At 44.7% G+C, this 8368-nt stretch overlaps 1 pseudogene; it reads right to left on the bottom strand.

The window, feature by feature from the left end:
- Positions 1-380: 380 nt before the first annotated feature.
- On the bottom strand, positions 381-7929 carry LOC124694840 (annotated as a pseudogene).
- Between the last annotated feature and the right edge of the window lie 439 nt (positions 7930-8368).

Below are 8368 nucleotides of genomic sequence, written 5' to 3'. Positions count from 1 at the left end.
GCGGAGCACAGAAGGCCATCTTGCCGGACGACGAAGGGCCGGAGGAAACGGCCCAGCTGTGCGCGCTGCACCAACTCTGACCATGGCGGCGGGCTTGCGCGACGGAGGGGCTCAAGAAGGTTGCCGTGCCCGACGGAGGAGCGGCGTTCGTGCGCTACGTCAGGTGGGCGGCGCGCTATGACCAACTACGCGCGGGAAAAAGACTAGGAGATCGATGCTCGTACACCAGCGCAATCAGACGCATACATAACTGAACATAGAAGCGTACTTGAGGCTGCATCTCAAATGGATTTCATGTAGGAGTATTCTCATTATCAGATCAACTTGCGTATATAGTACGTACTAGTACTTCAGACAAATGATTATTGGAAACCAGATGTGGGTTGATCAAACACTAATAACACCGGATTAATAACTGTGTCTGTCTTGCTGGCTTCCTCTTCCCGAATACAATGCGGCCAGATAATTTTTCCTGGAGTACAGAAAAAACAACCATTGAAACGATAACTAGAGTATACTCGCTGATGACGCATGATCCGAATAATAAGCTCAAGTTACCTTGCCGGCAGATGGTCGTGGGGACGGTTATAGGCTGTCCAGTCCGGCCCTCCGGAAAAGAGACGCATCGCCTGAAATGCACCAACAGAAGGCACAAAGCTATCATAAGCAAGCTATGGGTTCGAGTCTCAGAGAAATTCTAGATAATGTTTCGTACCCAAATTTTTTCTGTTTTTCCCGAATGCTAAGGAGAAGAAGAGCATTCAGCCAAAAAAAATTTTTTTGGATTTTATCAACAATTTTCTTGTGTAGGTGGGTAACTGGTATTATCGGAGTCCTTATGTGAGGAATTACAGAAGAAAAAGTTCAGCAAAATGTGAATTAGAAAGGATTGGTCCACGATATAAATTGGAGACTTAATCTTAGTGCACCCCAGAACAATACGTTCTTGTTATCATAACCTATCATGGGTTCCTCAATATGCATGTTATGGTAGGGTAAATTTTTTATTTTGTCCTATTCGCTTGAGACTCCAGAGAGATAACAACGTCTATTCATAGTCTATATATTGTGCAAGTTTAAAATTTGGCGGGGGCAGCAACCACTCCATTCAAGACTAGCTTTATGCTTAAACAACGACTGCAGAAGGTGGAGAACCGCGACCTGTTTACGGAGATCTGTACACGGTTGGAGGACACGGCGAGGGATACTTTTTCTCTACATGGGTGGCAGCATAATCTACGGACTGGGCCTCCGCCTTCACCTTAGACGTTTTTTACATTCTCTCAGGCTGATACGTAATTTGATTTTTTAGCACTCCAGATTACTGAGACTCTTTAAACGGCTATGTGCATCTTAACTATGCAGAGGTCAGGTGTAATTGTTTATTACGAGTAATAAAACGTCCATTATCAAAAAAATGCTTAAACAACGAACATGGTACTGACGGACGAACAAAGGGGAGCATCATTGCATGGTTCATTTTACATCATGTTCCTCAATTCAAACAGCTGTGTATCAAATGTGTAGAAATTAGCTTGTAGGCAACTTGTGTCTAAATCTTTATTACGATTCATGTCTGGTTTAGACATATATTGATATATGTGCATGCCCAGGTCTTTTTCTCTCTCTATGTGTGTCGTGTGGAATTGCATTCTCTAGCCAGTTCAATCAAAAGTCCGATCTGGTGGAGAAGGGCTAGACAATTATATTCAACATGTAGGAGGATGTGGTCCTCTTATTTGGGGGAGTGTATTTGGTCTGCCCTTGAAGCAATTTTGGGTTGGATTGGCTTGGCAAGTTGGTTTCACACACGCACCTTTATATAGTTGTTGTTGTCCAACGTGAAACGGTGGTAAATTCCAGCCGGTACGATAATGAGGCCTCCTTTGCTCAGTGACACCCTGACCCACTGGTCATCCTCATCCCTTACATCGAAGTACCCTTCATGAGACCAAGGACTAGGTAAGCATGGTAAATTCCAAAGGCGATTGCTAAAACAATAGGAGATAGCACGTCTATATAAGTACTCGATACTAGAGCCAAAAGAACACAAAACATACCGCTACCGTCGAGACAATAGCGAACTTCCTCATCGGTATGGAGGTGCTCTTCAAAGAACCTCTTGATCATCGCCTCATAATTTGGCATCTTCTCTGGGGTTAATTCAATTATGTCCTAAACAAATAAATTGCATATAAGCCATCTATCAGACCCCAATGTGACTATGCAGAAATAAAGGACAACATTTGATGCTCATCATACTTTCAGGATTGAAAAAATGATTTCTCAATGGAGAAGTCTAAGAAAAGAAGGAATATATGTTTATAGTTGGCCAAGCTCTGGTCTCAACTTCTCAGGACAAGAGAGGTTAAGCTAACATTTGAAATACATATGCTCTGATTTTTTTTGTGCGAAGAAGAGGATCAGAGATCCAATACGTGAGCATCTTTTAATTTGGAGATCGAACAATTTACCTAGTAAAAACTATTTAATACCTACGACATAGAATCAATCAATTTAATTCAGTACAAACCAATTCTTCTAATTTTGGTTTTTGCCTACTGCAAACTGCATTAGCTAGTCACAGAATACAAAAACAATATTAATCTATAGTCCAGCAAGGCTAAGGTTATTTTACTGTAAACACATCTATAGGACCAAAGTAGTATCTTTGAGCTAGATCTGAAAATGTGAAGCCAGTTTAATTAGAATCCTAAAGAGTGACCACACTACCAGTCTAGGGTCCAGTCTACATGGCGAGAAACAGCGGCACAACAAGGTGGTATTCCTTCCTTTCCAACGACCCCAACGAACTTTGTAAGCATGCCTTAGATACGGTATTACTAGCATAAGTTGACTTAGTATTAGTGAAGACCGATTGAGTGACAGACCATGTGCAAGTAACCCCTCTCTTGACGCATTGTCGTGAGGTTCTCGTCCCGCTCATGGTTCTCTGCATCTAGCCGCAGCGCCACGATTCCGAGGTCTGTATTCACATGTCAGCCGAAAAAACAATGACTTCCATTTGGGACTGCAAAACTTGACGTACGGAGATGAAAATATTTAATCGTTTGCAAGAATGAGCACCAAGTAGTTTTGCAAGCGGGACGGCCTCGTCAGGCTGACGGCGTGATGGGGGAGCCTCTGATCTTCGTTCTCAGCGACGGCGACGTCGTCCATGTACCATGCTTTCACCACGTCGTCCACGCCGATCTGTGTGTCAGTATATTCATGCAATGCAGCTGACATGAGAAAGCAGACAAAGGCCCGCTCGTAGACGGTGCGATCGAGATATAGCTAGACCAGGAGTTCTTCTAACTAATTCTGAAGGTTTGCATGTTTAGATAGATTCTGGAGTATACATATGAATCTTCATCTTTATCTAAAAGAAACACGTTAATGCATCTTCATAAAAAAGGAATGTTTATTCTCCCATGTCCTGTCCATGGAGCACTAAATATCTATTGCTGCAATCGTACGAGCCTATGCATATGCTGAGACTGCAACTAAGTACTACTTCTGTTTGGATGGTCGATTAAATCCGATCGGAGGGAGTAGGAACTACTTGAATGCATTGAGGAATGCTAACCTCGTATCGATGCCAAAATTACATACCTTCATGCCACCGGCGAGGTCGGTGTCGGCGCCATGACAGGAGTCCAGACCAGGGAGGCTTAGGCCGTGGGAAAAATGCAGCTCGCCATGGGTGGAGCTCTCGCCGCAGTGAGCATATGTCGTCTCCAGCGCCACAAGGGTGGCAAGGACAGACAAGATGAAGAGGAGTTTCTTGGCTGCCATGTTTCTTGCTATAGGTCTGAATATGTGGAAGTACAACCCGTGAAAGAAACATAGAAGTGGTGCAATATATAGAGAAAGCTCTGTTGACGAATTGCACTATGCAAGTCGCGAGGTCATATTTATCTTGAGAAATTAATTAGCAGCCTCTGGAAGAGGTTTGGCCGGCGCATCGAAGCGAGCTACTCATATGAACGCACGTGTTGATGATACAAAGGGTTTGAATGGACAAACAATCAGTTGGCATTCCAAGTATAAACATGCATCCAGTTGGTAGTTTGTTAATGTGGTGTGATCACTAGATGGGACGGCATTTAAATGCTAAAATCAGCCGGCAAGGACAAAGGTTAGTATTTTTCAGATTTGTTTTATGTCAAACTTGTTTAAGTTTAACCAACTTTATAGGAAAATGGTCTAGTATTATATTATCGAATTAGTTTCAACATTTTCTTTATCAAACATATTATCATAACACACTTATTGGTGTTATACACGCTCATATGTTATTCTACAAACTTAATAAGACTCCATGAAGTTAAAAAAATAATACATAGCTGGATATTTAATAATGGAGGGGGTACTTGATTTACATGTTGGATTGGAGTCCCTCTTGCACTTTTATTTTGGACAAGGGAATTTTCGAATGATATATCCCAATCATGGGCCCTGGGTTGGCCAACAAGACAAGAAGAGGATCACTAGGGAGGAGGCCAGTCAATCCTGCCTCCTGGACGATCAGCCTAATTCCGCTCGTCCAAGGTCAGTGGAGTGCGAACCATGCCATGATCATGATAAAATCAAGATATGATCAAGCCAGGGATATCTATGAGGATTAATCCAATATCTTATTTGTAAGCGACCTAAGATCGGATATGTAATATTAGGATAAAATTCGCATACCAAAGTAGCAACCGACTATGCACCCTTAACCCTACGTCCTCCTCTATATAAAACACATGGGGAGCCGCCGAGCAACACACACATTACTCTTAGAACTCACCTGAGATCCACCATCATCTAGCCTCCCTAGGGTTCGTCACTGAACATACAAGAGATAATACACCCACCACACATGGGAGTAAGGTCTTTACCGTGCATGTTGCCAGGGCCCAAACCTATATAATCCTCGCGTGTCCGTGTGCTACCATCTGATCATGTCGGATGCGTGCTTCTCTTGAATAAAAAAAATCTACCGACTACTACCTCCAGACATGTTTAATCGACGCATTCATCCGCCTAATAACATGCATGGCAGGCCTCCCTCTTCGTCGATTATATCCGGTCGGACGGAGTAGGAAATACCACGATAGTAGGCATGCCATGTAGGGGCATCGCATTCAGATCAACCTCAACATGATCAGATTGACAACTTCGCCACCGATGTTAACAAAGTTGTCTTCACTCTGGGGTAGGCATTCCGATTTGGCATGCTCGACTTCCTCGCAGACTGAGCTAGCAAGTTGCAGATCCATAAGAGAAGGCTACATCGCGGAACACCTGTATAGGATGTCGTCTCCCCCGACCTCTACAACAACACTAGCTTGGGGGATCCAGTTTTGGAACCCAACCTGATTGCCACGGTGCATAACGCATCCTAGGACTAGGAGGATCATAGTTCCGGGGACCCCGACCCTAGTTCTCTAGATCGATCTGCCCCTGAGACACCAGACATGGGGCTCTCCTCTCCTCCCCCTACTGGCAATGCAGGAGGTCGACGACTACCGTGCCTTTGGAGAAGCGTCCGACCCACGGGAAGAACTCCCGAGTGGAGAGAACAATCTATCTGTTCTCTGATGCAGCTCCATCTGCCGAGATGGACGACCCCACATATATACACTTTAAACATATGTATGTCTATAACTTAATGTATGGATCAATATGAGGGAGAAACATATCCATAAGATAAAAACAAAAGGTTGACTTTATCGACATAATAAACACAATACCCTTGCATTTATATATTAAACCTCACATGTCATGCATATATCATATAATATCATATCAAAATCATCAAAGTTCATGTATAGATTTCCAATATATCATTTACTCACATAATTGTGCTATGTGATTAATTCTACATGTACATATGTATATACATGTGTAGAAATGAAGCTATTGGTAGAAATAAGTATCATGGTATATAGTTCGCTTGACCAGTACAAATAAGTAGTTTAAGATGTCTTTACCGAGATTCCAAATACTCTGGATCTATCAAAAAGTATGGATTGTTTACTCTTCTATTCCATTACAGTAATATTTCTCTTGGGCAATAGTTACACTTTTTCAATTCTTTTGCATGTGACCATGTGGCGGAGCTTGAAATAAATTGTTGAGGGGCCAACGACACTAATCATGCTTAAAATTTTAGTAATATTAAAAAATTGTCATAAATATTAGAGATATCTTTAAGAATTTTTCTGAAGTAGGGAGGCCATTGCCCCTGCCGTAGGGAAGCTCCGCGCCACCCCACGGCCCCTTAAATTTATGGCCCGGCCCTGCTCCTCGATTTGCTAAGTGATCTCGTCCATTAGCTCCTCGGTCTTCCAGATCATCTTCCAGATCTAGATCAACGGGGAGAGTTGGCGGATACTGGGCGGGCTGGAAAGAAGAGGGGAGAGCTAGCGGGTAATGGGCAGGATGGACAAAGGAGGGTATACTCAGCAGGGCGGGGTGCTATGCTTGCAGCTTCCTGCGCACCATAAGACACTAGGAAATTTCAAAGTTAGTCGTGCTAGTTTATTTTCCCTAAGAATTCTAGATGTTTTCATTTTGACTAAAATTGAACGTGGGAGAAATCCCCCAGAATCTAAAATAAATATCTGCAATGCTTCTGATGCGCCTTGAAGTTTGAGTGGACCGTGTAGCTGAGGTCGCATGCATCACAGTGCCATGTCTTACTTTTGTGCCATCTCGCGAAGTTCCTATTGACTCATTTTATCTAAACACAAATAAAACATTTTTGAGTATTTTTTCTTGATCCCACGATATCTCTCTGGGCTTCCCAAATCTAATGAACAACATCAGCCCTCATGTGCCTTTTCAAGATTGTGAGTATTCCTTAGTGGAGACTAACGATACAATCACATAACTATACCATTCCTCAAGCATCTCTTCTTCGATTCGAGGCGTTTTACTTCTCCCCGTCATACATGTTTAAGAGATTGTATATTACATCCTCTTATTAATTATGTGCCAAATATGTCTACTCTTCTAGTCATCTTTCGCACATGAATATGAATAATTTCATCATATAATTGTGTTATGCCAAATGTACAGATTATTTTATTTTGAGGTAATAACACTGGTGGTACACAAACTTGTACACCATGTGCAAATTAGTACAATAAGTTGAAACTTGTGGTTTCATGGTACATAAACTTGTCACCCGGGTGCAAACTAGTACAAAATCGGCCTGCAGCTGACACGTGGCATTATTCTTTTTGCAAAATAACCCTGAATCTAACAGAAACTTGGGCGAGTCCTTCAGTCCTTCTTCATTTTATCCATTTCGCTAATGGCCGTCGTTCACGAGTTTTGCCTACCGCGTGAAGTCCTTGCCGTTCGGCGAGGCGTGAAGCAGCTCGCCGCACTTATCATGCGCAGCAATGCCATACACGTTGCACTTGCAGCGCTCGTCGGGATGGACCGGCTCCGCGTTGACGGGCACCTTCCCCATCAACAGCTCTAGCAGCACGGTGGAGCCGGACGATGCACCCCCCTTGTTGCGCGATCTCTAGACACTTTGCCACCTCCAGCCAGTGCGCATGGTGTGCGAGAACACCGTGTGAAGAGGCTGCGCTCCCTAGGACGTGCTCGTAGCACACGATGACATCGACGACATTCTTGTGCTAGAGCTTGCACACCAGCGGAATTGCATGATTGAACACCAACCGTTTATTAATAATTCATTAATCCTCCTACTGTACAACAGTTGTGCTAGTTCCATAAGAGGCCAACCTAGTTATCTGCCTTTTCATCGATCTGGAGCCGAGCACCAGCCTGTGGCGGCCGCTGTGGCGTGCATTTTCTATGTGGTACCACTATGGCACGAGCGGGCTGTCATACCGGCGCATGGTCGACCCTGCCGACGCGCATGATGGCATTCTTTTCCGTGACGAACACCTCGAGCGCCATGGCGTGTGCGCGCTCACTGGTGAAGATTGACACCTGGTTCTGCCCAGGATCGCCTCTGTCTCATGCTCCAGCCTTGCATCCGCGATGTCCGGCAACAGCGATGCCAAGGGTATGCATGCAGGCATGCGCCCTCATCGCCGCAGCGATCAGATGTCTGCCGACGCGTACCGTGTACGCGGGCCTCTTCCGCTTGGCGGAAGACGGAGCCAATGGCATGACGTTTAGGCGTTCGTGCTTCTGCGCCCGCCACGGGGTGCTCTGCACTGCTGCAGGTGGCAGAGGACATAGCTGGCAGGCAGCGGTGCCGTCGGTAGCGTGGTGTCGTCCGCGCCTCGGCGGGGCGGCCGGCTTGGGCTCCATGTGACGAGGCCGCGTTCATCGTCGCGTTGTGCGGGGATTGAAGCGTTGTGAAATGAAGAAAAGTGCCCGGAGTACACGA

Source organism: Lolium rigidum, chromosome 3, assembly GCF_022539505.1.
Source record: "Lolium rigidum isolate FL_2022 chromosome 3, APGP_CSIRO_Lrig_0.1, whole genome shotgun sequence".
Lineage (NCBI taxonomy): Eukaryota > Viridiplantae > Streptophyta > Magnoliopsida > Poales > Poaceae > Lolium > Lolium rigidum.
Note: the sequence above shows the minus strand (reverse complement) of the source record. Positions and strands in the feature narration are given on the sequence as shown.